The 17,489-nt window shown below is 39.6% G+C and overlaps 1 long non-coding RNA gene across 36 annotated transcripts in view; it reads left to right on the forward strand.

The window, feature by feature from the left end:
• LOC127542868 (uncharacterized) overlaps positions 1 to 17,489 on the forward strand; it is a 67,345-nt gene that overhangs the window by 45,070 nt on the left and 4,786 nt on the right. For 34 of the 36 annotated variants that reach the window (XR_007948833.1, XR_007948832.1, XR_007948851.1 and 31 more), the window contains 5 exons: positions 9,833 to 10,886; positions 12,665 to 12,782; positions 15,067 to 15,163; positions 15,513 to 15,758; positions 16,559 to 17,328. This is a non-coding gene — a long non-coding RNA (uncharacterized LOC127542868). Of the gene's footprint in view, positions 1 to 3,442; positions 7,560 to 9,832; positions 10,887 to 12,664; positions 12,783 to 15,066; positions 15,164 to 15,512; positions 15,759 to 16,558; positions 17,329 to 17,489 lie in introns of all 36 variants that reach the window. The other 2 variants (XR_007948837.1, XR_007948846.1) reach the window with 2 other exon arrangements.

The following is a 17,489-nucleotide window of genomic DNA, read 5'->3' on the forward strand; positions in this document are numbered from 1 at the left end:
AAGTTAGGACCTTTGGGTTTGTCAAATACTAGATTGCTGTAGTTGATTATTCTGTCTTGTGAACCTAACCTATTCCACTGATCAACGAATCTATTTCTTAGCCAATACCAAATGCTTTTGGTGACTGCTGCTTCATAATATAATTTTAGATCGGGTACAGCTAGGCCACTGTCATTTGATTTTTTTTTCACTAATTCCCTTGAGATTCTTAGCCTTTTATTGTTCCATATGAATTTTATTGTTATTTTTTCTAGATCATTAAAATATTTTCTTGGAAGTCTGATTGGTATAGCATCAAATAAATAGATTAGTTTAGGGAGTATTGCCATCTTCATTATGTTCGCTCGGCCTATCCAAGAGCACTTAATATTTTTCCAGTTATTTAAGTCTGACTTTATTTGTGTGGAAAGTTTTTTATAATTTTGGTCATATAATTCCTGACTTTACTTTGATAGATAGATTCCCAAATATTTTATGCTGTTGACAGTTATTTTGAATAGAATTTCTCTTTGTATCTCTTGCTGTTGGATTTTGTTGGTGATGTATAAAAATGCTGAGGATTTATGAGGATTTATTTTGTATCCTGCTAATTTGCTAAAATTATGAATTATTTCTAATAGCTTTTTAGTAGAATCTCTGGGGTTCTTTAAGTATACCATCATATCATCTGCAAAGAACGATAATTTGGTTTCCTTATTGCCTACTCTAATTCCTTTAATCTCTTTCTCGACTCTTATTGCAGAGGTTAGTGTTTCTAATACAATATTGAATAATAATGGTTATAGTGGGCAACTTTGCTTCACTCTAGATCTTACTGGGAAAGGTCCAGTTTTTCCCCATTGCATACGATATTTACTGACGGTTTTAAATAGATGCTCCTGACTATTTTATGGAAAAGTCCATTTATTCCTATACTCTCAAGTGTTTTTTATTAGGAATGGATGTTGGATTTTATCAAATACTTTTTAATGCATCTATTGAGATGATCATATGGTTTTTGTTTATTTGGTTATTAATATAGTCAATTATGTTACTAGTTTTCCTAACATTGAACCAGCTGTGCATTCCTGGTATAAATCCTACTTGGTCATAGTGTATTATCCTGGGGATGATTTTCTGTAATCTTTTTGCTAATATTTTTAAGATTTTAGCATCAATATTCATTAGGGAGATTGGTGTATAATTTTCTTTCTCTGTTTTCAACCTACGTAGTTTAGGTATCAGTACCATGTCTGTGTAGTAAAAGCAGTTTGGTAGGACTCCTTCAAACCCTATTTTTTCAAATAGTTTATATAGCATTGGAGTTAATTGTTCTTTAAATGTTTAGTAGAATTCACATGTAAATCCATCTGGTCCTGGGGATTTTTTCTTAGGGAGGTGGTTAATAGCTTGTTCTATTTCTTTTTCTGAGATGGGATTGTTTAGGATAGTTACTTCTTCCTCTGTTAGTTTGGGCAAGCTATATTTTTGAAGGTATTCTTCCATTTCATTTAAGTTGTTGAATTTATTGGCATAAAGTTGGGCAAAGTAACTTCTAATTATTGCTCTAATTTCCTCTTCGTTATTGGCGAGTTCTCCCTTTTCATTTTTAAGACTAACAATTTGATTTTCTCCTTCCTTTTTTTAATCAGATTTACTAAGGGTTTGTCTATTTTGTTGGTTTTTTCATAGAACTAACTCTTAGTTTTATTAATTAATTCAATAGTTTTTTACTTTCAATTTTATTGATCTCTCCTTTTATTTTTAGAATTTCAAGTTTAGTGTTTGACTGGGGTTTTTAATTTGTTCCTTTTCTAGCATTTTTAGTTGTAAGCCCAATTCATTGACCTTCTCTTTCTCTATTTTATGCAAGTAGGCTTCTAGAGATATGAAATTTCCCCTTATTACCACTTTGGCTGCATCCCATACATTTTGGTATGATGTGTCATTATTGTCGTTTTCTTGGGTGAAGTTATTAATTATGTCTATGATTTGCTGTTTCACCCAATCATTCTTTAGTATGAGACTATTTAGTTTTCAATTATTTTTTGGTCTACTTTCCCCTGGTTTTTTTTAAATGTAATTTTCATTGCATCATGGTCTGAAAAGGATGCATTTACTATTTCTGCCTTACTGCATTTGAGTTTGAGGTTTTTATGTCCTAATATATGGTCAATTTTTGTATAGGTTCCATGAACTGCTGAAAAGAAAGTGTACTCCTTTCTGTCTCCATTTCGTTTTCTCCAGAGATCTATCATATCTAACTTTTGTAGTATTCTATTTACCTCTTTGACTTCTTTCTTATTTATTTTGTGGTTTGATTTATCTAATTCCGAGAGTGCAAGGTTGAGATCTCCCACTATTATAGTTTTACTGTCTATTTCTTCTTGCAGCTCTCTTAGTTTCTCTTTTAAGAATTTAGATGCTACCCCACTTGGTGCATATAGGTTTAATATTGATAGTGCTTCATTATCCATGCTACCCTTTATCAAGATATAGTGCCCTTTCTTATCTCTTTTAATTAGATCAATTTTTGCTTTTGGTTGATCTGAGATCAGGATGGCTACCCCTGCTTTTTTGACTTCACCTGAAGCATAGTAGATTTTGCTCCAATCTTTTACCTTTACTTTGCATGTATCTCCCCGCTTCAGGTGTGTTTCCTGTAAACAATATATTGTAGGATTCTGGCTTTTAATCCATTCTGTTAACCGCTTCCTTTTTATGGGGGAGTTTACCCTGTTCACATTTATGGTTAAAATTACCAATTCTGTATTACTTGCCATCTTGTTAACCCCTGCTTATGCTTTTCTCCTTTCCTTCCCCTTTAACCCTCTCCCACCACTTTCTTCTCACACCCCTCCCTTTTTAGTATCCCTCCCTCGCCTTAGAGTTCCTCCCCCTATCTTACCTCTTTCCCTCACAATTTCCGTATTCCCTTCCGCTTAGCTTATTCTTTCCCTTTTCATTTTTCCTTTCTCACTTTTCAATGAGGTGGGAGAAGTTTCACCATAAATTGAATATGTCTAAAATTTTCTCTTAAAGCCAATTCTGATGGCAGTAAAATACTCACTATATTCATCCCCCTCCATTCTTTCTCTCAGATATAATAGATTTCCTTTGCCTCTTCCTGAGATATAGTACCCCCAATTTATCCTTTTACTGGTACAATGTCCTTTTCACCTCTAGTTTCTAGAACAAGGTATACATGTATTCTTTATACATCTCTATAGCAAAAATATAGTTCCCGAGATTTCTTTTTACCTTTTTAGGTTTCTCTTGAGTTCCACATTTGAAGATAAAACTTTTTGTTAAGTTCTGGGTTTTTTTAATCAAAAATAGATGAAATTAGCTTATTTCATTGAATGACCTTCTTCTACCCTGGAAAAAGATGCTCATTTTGGCTGGGTAAATTATTTTTGGTTGCATACCGAGTTCCTTAGCCTTTCCGAATACCATATTCCAGGCCCTTCAATCTTTTAATGTGGATGCTGCTGTAACCAGAAGTCCCTGCTGCTGATCCAGGGTGAAGATGAGCACTTGCCATCATCACAAGTAACCAGAAGTCCCAGCTGCAGCTCTGGGGTGGAGAGAGGCCTTTGCCATCATAACAAAGCAGAGGTCCCAAGTGCAGCTCCAGTTTGAAGACCAATACTTGCCTTCATAAGGATCTAGAAGTCCCTCCTGCTACTCCAGGGTGAAGAACATCACTTGCAATCACAAGTAACCAGAAATCCCTGCTGCAGCTCCAGGGTGAAGAAGATCACTTGCCATCACACGTAACCAGAAGTCCCTGCTGCAGCTCCGGAGTGGAGAGAGGCCTTTGCCATCAAAACAAAGCAGAGGTCCTAGCTACAGCTCCAGTTTGTAAAAGAACACTTGTCATCACAAGTATCCAAAAGTCCCTTTTGCTGCTCCAGGGTGAAGAACGTCACTTGCCACTTGCCATCACAAATAACCAGAAGTCCCTGCTGCTGCTCCAGGGATGAAGACCAGCATTTGCCATCACAAGAAAACAGAAGTCCCTGCTGCAGCTCCAGGGTGAAGAAGATCACTTGCCATCATATGTCACCAGAAGTCTCTGCTGCGGCTCCAGGGTGAAGAACGTCACTTGCCATCACAAATAACCAGAAGTCCCTGCTCCTGCTCCATGGTGAAGTCCAGCACTTGCTATCACAAGGAACCAGAAGTCCCTGCTGCAGCTCCAGGGTGAAGAAAATCACTTGTCATTATGAGTAACCAGAAGTCCCTGCTGCAGCTCCAGGGTGAAGAAGATTACTTGCCATCATATGTCACCAGAAGTCTCTGCTGCAGCTCCAGGGTGAAGAACGTCACTTGCCATCACAAATAACCAGAAGTCCCTGCTGCTGCTCCAGGGTGAAGTCCAGCACTTGCTATCACAAGGAACCAGAAGTCCCTGCTGCAGCTCCAGGGTGAAGAAAATCACTTGTCATTATGAGTAACCAGAAGTCCCTGCTGCAGCTCCAGGGTGAAGAAGATCACTTGCCATCATATGTCACTAGAAGTCTCTGCTGCTGCTCCAGGGTGAAGAAGATCACTTGCCATCACAAGTAACCAGAAGTCCCAGCTGCAGCTCCAGGGTGTAGAGAAGCCTTTGCCATCACCACCAAGCAGAGTTCTCAGCTGCAGCTCCAGCGTGACGAAAAGAAGTTGCCATCACAAGTAACCAGAAGTCCCTGCTGCTGCTCTAGCGTGAAGAAGAGCACTTGCCATCCCAAAAAAGCTGATGTCCCAGCTGCAGCTCCAGGTTGAAGAAGAGCACGTGCAATCACAAGAAAGCAAAAATCCCAGGTGTACCTCCAGGGTGGGTAGAGGCTTTTTCCATCCCAAATAAAGCACAGGTCCCAGCTGAAGCTCCGTGCAAGAAGAGAGTACTTCCCATCACAAGGATACTGAAGTCCCACCTGTAGCTCCAGAGTACACAGTCCTTTGCCATCACAAAAAAGCAGATGTCCCTGCTGGAGTTTTGGGATGGAGAGAGTCCTTTGCCATCACCCATAAAGTAGAGGTCCCAGGTGCAGTTTTATTGTGGAGAAGAGTTCTTGCCATCACAGGGAAGTGGAAGTCCCAGTCCAGGGTAAAAGGAGACTGCAAGAGCCCTAGTTTGTTATAACATTTTCAGTATCAAAGAGGAGCACTAACATTTGCCATTGCAAGGGAGCAGGAGATTTTCCTGATTTAGGACTAGAATGTAGACCAGGAGAACAGTGATCACCCCTTTACTTACATCACACTACCTTTGAAGAATTGAAAGCTTACAAACCCCTTCAAAATAGCAGGATGGAAAAGTCTAAAGCCTGAGGCTCTGTTACCTCCATTCTGAACCCAAGTTTAGTATAAAGTCATAAATCAAGAAATAGACTAGAGAAACAAGCAAACAACCAAAAAAGAACCTGAGCATAAAAAACTTAGATGGTGGCAATGAAAATCCAGTCACAACTCAAAAGAAAAAAATGATGTGAAGAGCTAAAGAAAGAGATGAAAATGAACGGGGAAATGATTTCAAAAATCAAATAAGAGCAACCAAAAGAAAATTGGGAAAAGAAATGAGAAGAATGCAAGAGACTTATGAAAAGAGAATTAATAGCTTGGTAAAAAGAGGTACAAAATAAATATTGCAGAAAATAACTCCTTAAAAAGTAGCAGTGGCCAAATGTAAAAAGAGATATTAAAGTTTATTGTAGAAAAAATTCCTTCTATATTAGAATTGGTTCACGTGGAAGCTAAGAGTCACATGAGCTCTCAAGGAATGGTGCAACAAAGTCAAAAGTATAAAAATTAGCAGAAAATGTGAACTCTCATCAGAAAACCAAATTACCTCAAAAAAGACTGATGAGAGAGAATCCAATGATTATTGAATTATTTGAAATCCATAAACAAAGAGATAATACAGACATCATATTTCAAGAATTTATGAAGGAAAAGTGCTCATATATTTTAGAAATAAATGGCCAAATAGAAAATGAAAGTTTCCACCAATCACCACCTAAAAAGAGATACCAAAATCACAACTCCCTGGCATATTATAGTTAAATTTAAGCACTCCAAGATCCAGGACAAAAAAGTAGAAGGGGCCAGAAATAAATTATTCATGTACCATAGAGCCACAGTTAAGATTGCACCAAGATTTAACTGTACCATTATAAAAAATCAGAGGACTTAGAATCTGATATTTCTGAAGGCAAAGGAGTAGGGATTATAACCAAGATGAGGCAGAGCCATGATCGTAGAGAAAAGACAGTGACTTCCATGAATCCTCCCGTAAAACTCTTCCAAATACCTTTAAATAATGCCATGAAATGATTCTTAGAGCAGAAGAATCCACAATGGTCTGTGTAAAATAATTTTCCAGCCAAACCTAAGTTAGAAGGTTGCAGGAAAGGTCTATTATCACATTTGGGTGAGAGTGGAGGGAATCCAGCACAGGCTGCACCAGCAGAGATTGCACCAGCACAGACCCAGCCCCAGCAAACCAGGAACAAGCTTTGGGAGACACTTAGTCAGCCAGTAGGAACAGCTGCTTCCTGAGCCACAGATGATAAACGAGTGAAACAATTGATCAGTAGATTACATAGATCTCTGCTTTCACTGAGGCAGGATTCTATTGCTTTGCCCATACTGAGATCTGGGTCGCAGTCCCTGATGGCAAGGCAGTCCTAGGGCTAGTTCAAACACTTGCATACCAGAGCTTGCAGTCCCAGTGGAGTGGTGCCCCTTGTCACAATTCCAGGGCGGAAAAGAGGACTTGTAGTCACTCAGACCAAAGCACAGGCCAGAGGAGCAGTTAAGAGAGTTCTCTTTAGATCATGCCACTTTAGAAGAACTGAAAACATCAAGTCCTTAGAAATGTCTCTGAAAACAGCTGCACAAATGCCCTGAAGGTTGGGACAATGCATTCTCTACCCTGGAAGCAGAGCCCTACATTAACAAAGAGTTAAAAGTCAAGAAATAGACTGGGAAAATGAGCAAATAATAGGAAAAAAATCTGACCAAAGCAAGTTCCTACCAAGACAAAAAAAATCAAAACACACACTCTGAAGATAACAAAGGCAAAGCTCCTACACCCAAAGCTTCCAAGAAAAATATGAATTGGCTCAGGCCATGAAAGAATTCAAAAAAGATTTTGTAATTCAAATAAAGAGAGAAAGTGGAAAAAATGAGAAGAGAAATGAGAGTGATGCAAGAAAATCATGAAAAACAAGTCAACGGTTTGGCAAAGGCAACCCCAAAATATTGAAGAAAATACCACCTTAAAAAACAAACTAGACCAGATAGTAAAAGAGATAGAAAAGGTCAACGAGAAGACTGTCTTTAGAAAGCACATGTGGTCAAATGGAAAAAGAGGCACACAAAATCCACTGGAAAAAAGCCTCCTTAAAAAGTAAAATTGGCAAAAGAGGATTATGTCAAAAAAATAACCTACTCAACAAAACTGAGTATAATTATTTTCCAGGGGAAAATGAATTTTTAATGAAATAAGAGACTTTCTAGCATTTACAAAAGGCCAGAGCTGACTAGATCATCTGACATTCAATCACAGGACTCAAGAGAAGCATCAAAAGGTAAACATGAAAGAGATGATAAAAAACTTGTCAATCTTAAACTTCTGTATTCTCATATGGAAAGATGAGATATGTAACTCCTAAGAACTTTATCATTATTTAGAATCTCCATTAACAGAGGGCACTGGTGTGAGTTGATTGGTGGGATGATTTTAGAATAAAGAATGGAAGGGTGAGGAAGAGGGATAGACTGGGAGAAGGCCAAAATGAGAGGAATAATGGGGATAATTATTCACATTAAAGGCATATGCAAAAAAAGATTATTTACAAGTTGGGGGCAAAAACGGGGTGAGCTAGGTAATGCTTGAATTTCACTTTCATCTTAACTCATTCGAAAGAGGGAAGAATGTTTTTATACACACTCCATTAGGTATAGAAATCTATTTTACCCAAAAGGAAAGTAGAAAAGGAACTAAGAGAAAGGGGAGGGAATGATAAGAGGGAGGGCAGATTAAAGGAGGTAATGCTAAGAAGCATAATAGATTTTTGAAGAGGGATATAATTTTTAAAAGAGTGTGATAAAAAATAGGATGTAGGGAAATAGTTATTGATCATAACTGGAAATGGGATGAACTCAGCCATAAAATGGAAGCAGATAACATAATAAATTAAGATATGAGAATCCAACAAATACGTTGTTTACAAGAAACATACATAGAACAGAAAAACACATAAGAGTTAAAATAAGGTGCTAAAGCACAATATATTTTGCTTCTGATGAGCTTAATAGGATAGGCATAAGAATGAGGATCTCAAATGAAGCAAAAACAAAAATAGACCTAACTAAATGAGATAGCCAGGGAAACTACATTTCGTTAAAAGGTATCATAGATAATGATGTAATACCAATACTAAAAACGTAAGTATTAAATTGAATAGATTCTAGATCCTCAAGGGACAATTAGTTACAGAGGAAATATTAAAACTATACTAGTGGGGGACCTCAATTTACCCCTCAGAACTAAATACATCTAGCCATAAAATAAATGAGAAACCAGTTAAGGAGATGAATAGAATATTAGAAAAGTTAGATTTCATAGACCTCTGGAGAAAACTGATTGGGAATATAGAAGAATATAGAAGCTGCATATGGTTATCTTCAAAAAACTTACCATAGAAGGCATAAAAACCTCACAAAACTACAGAAAATCAGAAATGGCAAATGTACTCTTTGGAATCATAAAACAGTAAACATTTTGTTCAATAAAGATCCTAGGAAGCATAGGTTAAACATCAATTGGAAATGCAATAATCCAGTCCTAAAAATTGGGTGGACCATAGAACCAATAAATTCATTAAAGGATAGTAATAACAATGAGACAACGTACCAAAATTTCTGGAATGTAGCCAATTTCACTTAGGAAAAATAATTATATCTCTAAATGCTTATAATAAGAAAGAGAAAAGAGCAGATCAATGAACTGGGCTTACAATTAAAAAGAAAACAGAAAAAGAACATTTAAAAAAACTTTTTATTAAATGCTGTTATAGAAATCCTAAAAAACCAAAGGATTGATGAAATTAAAAGTTAAAAATTGAACCAATAAATATAAAATTGCCCAAATTAGCAGAATGGGAAATGGAATACTTAACTCTATGTTAGACAAAGAAATTTTAACATGCCATTAATGGGCAGATAAAAAGTCCTCAGGAACAATTTGATTCATATGTGAATTCTACCAATCATTTAAAAAAAGAATTAATTCTAATACTATGTAAACTCTTTGGAAAAATAGGCAAAGAAGTTATGTTACCAAATTTCATTTTACTACAGAAATATGTTGCTCAGACCTTCTTACTGAGTATTGATGCAAAAATTTTAAATAAAATACTAGTGAGGAGATTATAGCAATATTTCAGAAACTTCATATATTATCAGGTTGAATTTATATCAAGAATGTAAGGCTGATTCAATATTAGGAAAACTTTTAGCATAAATGATCATATTAATAACAAAAACAACAAAAATCATGTGATTATCTCAATAGATACAAAAAAAAAACTTGTGAAAATACACTTATTTCTAGGAAAAAACCCCCACCAGAAAGCACAGGAATAAATAGAGTTTTTCAAAAAAATTATAGTCTCTTTCTAAAACCAAGAAGAAGTATTGTGTGTAATAGGGATAAATTAGATGCCTTCTCAGTAAGAGCAGTGTATTATTGTGCCTGTCTAGTAATTTATTGTTTTCTACATTTTGTTCTCTTTGCTTATCTCATGGATGTGAGGTCAGTCTTTATAACTGTGTTCATTTGTCTTTTTCTTATTATTAGTGATATTCATCGGGTAAACATGGAAAGAAACTGCTGTCCAAATCGATGGTTTGAACCTGCTGTATCCAAGTTTTTTTCTATGGATCTCAACATCGCCTTTGGAGTTCACTTTGAACTGCTTTTGATTCAATTCATACAGACACCAATTGTCATTTTCACATGTGAAAGTAACATGATTCCTCCCTCCTAAAGGTGGAAAGTTTTAAGCGCCTCTTAGTATAGTTAGCCTGTCTCCCCGATTGCTGCCATGACCCATTGGACACTTGTTAGTAACAGCTTTGACACACAGAACTAGAAACCACTAAGCTCAGGAGGGGAGCTCAAATGAGAACAGCTGTTAGGAGGCTAGGCGTGGAAGGTTACTCCTGGCAGCTGAAGTGAGTCTTGGTTATTGTTGACTGTGTAATACTAGAATTCAATGGGATTCCTCCCCTCAGCCAGGCCTTCCCTTTTCACTGGTTTTTAAAGTGGAGACAGATTTTCAGGACAGCTGTAGTCCAAGGGAACAAAGTTCCTCCAAACTTTTAAATGTGGAGGTGCTCTCTCGTTGTGTGCCATTTAGAATCAGCTCCTGGAAGTCTGAAATACAAGGCTAGAGCTTCGCTGGAACTTGAGAATATCAACTGGTCACTAAGCAGGCGATTCAGACTCTAAAGCAGCTGTCTCTGGAAGATGCCTTCAAAGTCAGGGCCTCTGATCTAGCCCTGACACTCATGGTACCAAAGAGTTCCCAAAAAACAAGAGAAAGCAATGAATCTCGCCTCTACCCTGTCACATCTCTGAAACAATTCTGTTTCTTTCTATAGTGTCCTTCTGTAGAGGGACATGATGGGAACACAGGACTGATTGTCAGAGACCAGATGTTGGAAAAGATTGAAGGCAAAAGGAGAAGAGGATGGCAGGAGATGACAAAAATGGGAGAGTGTCATGGAAGGAGCAAACATGAGCTTGGACAGACTTTGGAAGATAGCAGACAGAAGGGCCTGGTATGCTAAGGTCTCTGGGGTCACAAATCTTCAACATTCAAAATACCGGCACCCATAAAGTGAATCAGGTAAGAGAGAAAAGGGTTACTGGATTGTATAATCTGGGGATGTAATTTACAATTTAGCTAGATTTTCGCCATGTATTTTTCTTTGACCGAGTATCTCACGTTGCTCTGATACATATGATGGTTTTGACAAGGGAAGGAAGTGTTGGTCCAGAGAGCCCCCCGGGTTTGTGAGAAAAGCCATCAGGTGGATAATTCTATTGACAGTAAATTATTCTATTAATGGTAAAAGTGGAAGGTGAAAGGGCAGAGCAGAGAAGCAATCCTTGTAGGAACATGGCAGATGTTCTGGAAACAGATGGAGTGATGGCTACTAGGTAATGGTATCATTAGGTGCGTTCACAAGTGCTTGGAAGACCAGGGCAAAATGGGGGTCATGAATGGGCTGATATCAACTTATAAGTGTTTAGTGAAATATCCAAGGAGTGCTGATAATAGTAATAATAATATCTCAAACTTATATTAATATTTAAGGTTTGCCAACCACTTTGTTCAAGGTGAGAGAAGGGCTCTTGTAGACAGGGAGCCCCTCGGATAGGTCTATAGAAAGGGAGGTACATGGGACACAGAGATAAGCAGAGACATTAAAGACAGATGATGGGAGGCAGGAGAATGTTGGGATAAGGGTGGCTGTGAAGAAAGATGGGAATCAAAGTAATAGACAACCAACTGAAGAGGGTCACGAGAAAGTTGGAGAGAGAGGGATGAAAATGATCTGGGGTCTTTTGTGACCTGCAATATCCACATGGGCCGTGGGTGGAGTGTGGAAGCCACCCAGGCTGGTATATTAGTAAGTGGCTTCGTTAAGAATAGCAGAAGGACCCCAAGAGACAGACATACATTGGCATGAAATGCAGTGTGCAGCACAGGCAGACGTGGGGATGCCAGGATGCCCAGAAAGACAGGAGGTCATAGATATGAATGGGGGAGAGACAGACAAGAACAGGGGCAGATGCAGGGAGAGAGTCCAGACAAGGGGATGCATACAGATGGGGCCATGCCCATTCATGTACACGAGAAGGAGACCCAGATGAGATCCACATAAGGGAAGGTATAGTTGGGACACACAGACATAGGACAGAGAGGAGGGTGGAGTGGGACAAAACCGACACAGAGCCCAATACAGGACATGCACAGGTGGGCAGAGGGAACTCACATGGAGGGTGATGTGGACAGATGGACAGAGAACCAGACCGACAAAAGTGATTCCTACAGACCAGAGGGGAGAGGAGAGAATACAAAAACATCCTTACAGAGGAGGACACACAGACAGGAAGAAGGGTTGACAGAGGTAGACCAGGTGCTTAAATGGGGGAATTTGGAAACAAACAGATTGGGAACAGACAGATGTGATATGTAGAATGGGGCATAGAGACATGTGCAAAGAGAAGCAAGATATAACTCTTCAACAATGAGACGATTCAGGCCAATTCCTATAGACCTGTGATGGAGAGAGCCATCTGCATCCAGAGAGAACTATGCAACTGAATGGGGAGCACATCAAAGTATTTTCTCCTTTTGTACTGTTATTTGCTTGCTTGGTTTTTTCTTTCTCATTTTTCCCCATTTGATCTGATTTTTCTTGTGCAGCATGGTAATTATGAAAAGACGTTTACAAGAATTATACATGATTTATATATATTGGATTGCTTGCCATCTAGGGGAAGGGGGAGGTGGAGAGGAAGGGAGGAGGATAAATTTGGCACCCAAGGGTTTTTGGTGAATGTTGAAAGCTCTCTTTGCATGTATTTTGATAAATAGAGTTATTATTTAAAAAACAGAAGCAGGACAAACAGACATGGGATACCAAGACAGGGATACATGAAGGAAGCAGGACTCAGATGAGGATGTATACAATGGACGGGAACAAAGAAGACCCAAAGACAAGGAATATCCCAGGTGAGGAGGCTCGGGTGGACACAGAAATAGAAGGTACACACATCAACAGAGTGTATGCAGAAGCAGGGAGGGTAAATACAGAGACACACTGTTGAGGACCTATGGGCAGAAGGAGAGTCAGATAGACACACAAAGGGGCAACAGAGATAGAACAAAACACAAATGGAGAGAAATGACAGATGAGAAACACACACTGATAGTGGGATACCAAGAGACAGATGGGAGACATGTCAAATAAATGACAGCTCTAAAAGAAACATTTATATATGGATCAAATAGGGATACTTAGACATGGGGCAGCGACAGCTGGGAGAAACACAAATGGGGGAAATGAGCAAGGGGGACAGGATATAGCAGCACAAGGGAACATACAGGAATGGTGACCAAGGAAGCATGTAGACACATGGACGCAGACACATAAGCAAGTGGGAAAAGACAGGGTCACAGACAAAAGTGAACACTGGGACCTAGAGACAGATGTAAGGATACAGATGGGGGACATAGCAGAGTAGAGGAGTAAATGGAGGGTTGCACACCCGAGGGGGAATACAGATGTATTGGTTGTTGTTCTTGGTGCTCAAAGCAAGTCGAGAGAGGACCTCAGCATCTGGTACCTTATCTTGCCAAGTATTTTTAGAATCTCCCCAAGACAATTCAAATGGGGGAAAGACGCCCAGATATAGGGAGGGATATACACAGCTGGGGAACATGTGGATTGCCTGAGGGCCTCTTCAATAGGGCTGGGGGGGGGGAATGTAGCTGAAGATAGAGTGAACATGGTAACATATGAATTCACATGGACAAAGAGCATACAAAAGCAAAGGGAAGGACAGACAGATGGGCACTTGCAGACAAAAGTAAATGTAAAGAGAGGGACACATAAAAGGATAAGCTGGGTAGATGTACAAATTTTGGGAAAGAGATGGGACAATCTGTGGATATTCAGAGAGCCTCATGGCTAGCCAGAGGGACACACATAGATGATACATGAAGATGTGTGAAAGATAGAGAAAAATTAGTAACTGGACAAACCAGGAGATACATGTGGCCAGAAAAGCAGGACATACAGATCAGGGACACAGAGCATATGGATAGAGCAAGAAAATGTGCTCTGTTTTGCACATGTTGAATCTGATATACCTAGAAGGCATCCAGTTGTGAAATAGGTAATTTGTAATCCTAGATCTCAGGAGAGAAACGAGGGCTGAATATAGATATCTCCAAATCATTTATATAGATATGATCAATAAACTCATGGGAACTGATACAGTCACCAAATGATGAGTAGAAAAAAGAAAAGAGAAGATGGCTCAAGCCAGAAGCTTTGGGGGCACAGATTTAGTAGGCATAATCTAGATCAGGGGTCCTCAAACTTTTTAAATAGGGGGCCAGTTCACTGTCTCTCAGAGTGTTCGAGGTAACTCGAACTTTGTTAATAAAAACAAAAACTTTGTTTTGTGGGCTTTTAAATAAAGAAACTTCATAGCCCTGGGTGAGGGGGATAAACGTCCTCAGCTGCCGAATCTGGCCTGCGGGCCGTAGTTTGAGGACCCCTAGATTCTAGATGAAGATCCAGCAAAGGAGATGGAGAATGAATGATGAGATGGACAGGAGAAGAAGCAAGAAAGAACAAAGTTTACAAAAACCAGAAACATTGAGACTATCCAGGAAAAGGGGGCTCTTCAAAAGCACTGAATGCAATGTACAAGCCAAGAAGGATGAGGACTGAGAAAAGGCCATTGGGTTTAGCAAGTAGGGGATCATTAGGGGAAATAGTGGAAGGATGGGGTTGGAAGCCAGAGGACAGAGGGTTTGGAATAGTGAATAAAATGGAGGCAGCAGCTGTAGCTGGCTTTATCAAGGAGATCTGTACCAAAGAGGAAGAGACAGAGAGATGGAGATGATGATACCTAGTGTGGATGGTAGGGTCAAGGGAGAATTTTCCCAAGATTCTCTGAAATCCTCCTTTTGACGTTGTCCTATGTTTCAATGGCGTTCCATTACAATTCAGAAAAACAAAGCACTCTATTGTCCTTGACTACCAATGTAGGCCTTATTTGTGCCCTATCTCTCTGAAGAAGGAAGGAACCACACGTGACCTGTCATGAGCAAGTTCCTGCAGTGAGTAGAACTCGGAACTTTCCCATGTTATTTTATTGAATATTCTAGTGGCCTTCATGTAAATTTCTCTCCTACTTTCCACTTACTTTGATTTGCACTACCTTATCCAAAGCTTCTTAATTTTTTCTGAATACTTAATATTTGTCTCTGTTTTGGTTCACAGAACAATGAGAATCCATGACATCTGCCCACCACAATCTGTCCGGCCATTCTCAAGACCATGTGGCTCTCCTTCCCCTGCTTTGCTACCACAAGGATGGGTACTTTCTTTTTCTCTCTCTTTCATATGTGTAGGATATGTGAACATACATGCATGTGAGTGTCCAACTGGAAAGTAGATCTGTAGATCGTGTGTTCATATGACTAATGTTGACATATTGAGTATAAATGTAGGTTTAATGACTTATATGCTGATTGCAAAATGTTTCCCCAAATCCCAAGAGCCCCTCACAGCTCTCCTCACTGACAAGATTTTCACACCCAATTGGACAGGAATTTAACATTTTTCTCTTGTTTTCGTGTTTACCAATTTGTGAAATCGAAGAGGTGTTTTCATTTGTATTTCATAATTAGTGAGTGGGAACATAATTTGATATGTTTGTGAATCAGATACAGAACTTCCCACAAGAAACACTGACATCATATGGAGGAACCTGTTTTACCTTCTTCTACGATGGCAGGGTCAACTCTACAAATGTGCATAGAATATAACAGGGCCAAAAAGGACGGAAGGAAAGGAAAGGAAAGAGGACAAAAAGGGAAGAGGAGGCAAAGGAAATAAGCATTTATTAAGAACCTACTATGTGTCAGGCACTGTGATAAGCACTTTACTAATATTATCTTATTAGCTATGAGGTAAGTGCTCCTATTATTCTCACTTCAAAAAGAGGAAACTGAGGCAGAGCAGACTGTTAGTTGTCACATAGCTAAGGAAACCAATGATGGCACAGATTTGAAGAGGCAGGGAATAATGAATGTCCTAAACAAAAATGGAAGGAACTAACAGAGGATGAACAACAGAGTGACAGAAGGATGGATGGGGTGAGTGTGAAGATGTGAGAAAGATGGATGGGTTTCGAGTTCGATTTCTACCTATCAATTCTTGCACACTGAGGCAGGTTTGAAAGGTGAAGCATGAAAAGCTTGGAAAACTGAGATAGCTGGGAGAGTATGAAAGTGGAGACACTGTGATTTAGCTGTGCAGCGTTCAGAATGAACCACTCAGTAAGAGACAGATGAGTAGACCTGTGTATATGTGATGTTTGGATGCAAGGAAAGAACACCTGAGTGAGCGATTGGTGGGTTCATTGTTGTACAAAGTGGGAGTCGGTTGCATTATGAAAGCTATCAGCAGAGTGGTGGATGAATGAGTATACCTGGATGATGGGAGAATGAATGGAGAAAAGGCAGAAGAGGAGAATGTGTTCTGAAAGGTAGAAAGGGGTGAAAGAGGGTGATTCATAAGAAAGAGAAGAAGCTGAAAAAGGACAGAACCAAACTCTTATGGGGGAGAGAATGTGATATGAAATTGCCAAACTGAGACGTGGGCAAGGAAGAGCAGAATGATGGGAGAGAATTAATTCTGTGACACTTCTAGAGCTCCTGTGTATGAGATAGCAGTGAATTGAGAGACTGATTGATGTTTGGCTGTTTAGAAAGACCGCCGGTATGAGGGACAAATGGAGGAGCTGATGTAAAGAGTGAGAGTTGTATGCAGAGAGAAAATGGTAGAGAAGAAGATCTACCTAGACAGAGAGAGATGAATTAAAGTAGAAACTTCAGCATCAAGACACTAATGGCAATTGAAATTTAAGAATGGTTCATATGCAGGCTCTTCCTCATGCTCTCTGCCAACAGATCTGGACCCTCTTCCCCCTAATCATGTGCCACCACTATGGAAAAGCTCAGAAAAGCTGCAAAAAATCGAGGGGAGCCCAAGAAAATGACTTCTCCCCTGAAGTCAAAAGGAGACCCTGAGGGTGGGACCACGTCAGAAGATGAAGAAGAAACCAGAGCAAGAGAGTCTACAGTCCCTCAGAAGAATAGGAAAACGCTGTGGCTACCCCAGCAAAGGTCCCAGTGGCCACAAAAGCCACCACTCCTTCAACGAAGTGCCTGGGACATTTTCTAAGAAAGCCCTCCAGCCAAAGCTGATGTCATCCTAGCAGAAGCAGGAGCCCCCCCAAGCCATCTACCCGTGAGCAAAGGGGCCCCCAGGAAGTAAGTTAAGAAAGAAGATGGTGACTCTGAAGAAGACAGTGAATATGAGAAGAAGAGAGAACCTGGGCCACCCAGAGCCAGAAAAGTGGGAGCAGCTCTAGCCAAATACACTTCAATGGTAGTTGTGGAGGAGGAGGAAGAAGAAATGAAGGAGGAAGAGGAGGAGGAGGGTGGGGAAGAAGAAATGAAGGAAGAAGAAATGGCGGTGGTGGAGGAGGAGGAGGGTGGGGAAGAAGAAATGAAGAAAGAAGAAATGGCGGCGGCGGAGGAGGAGGAGGGTGGGGAAGAAGAAATGAAGGAAGAAGAAATGGCGGCGGTGGAGGAGGAGGAGGAGGGTGGGGAAGAAGAAATGAAGGAAGAAATGGT

The sequence above is a fragment of the Antechinus flavipes genome, chromosome X (genome assembly GCF_016432865.1).
Source record: "Antechinus flavipes isolate AdamAnt ecotype Samford, QLD, Australia chromosome X, AdamAnt_v2, whole genome shotgun sequence".
Taxonomy (NCBI): domain Eukaryota; kingdom Metazoa; phylum Chordata; class Mammalia; order Dasyuromorphia; family Dasyuridae; genus Antechinus; species Antechinus flavipes.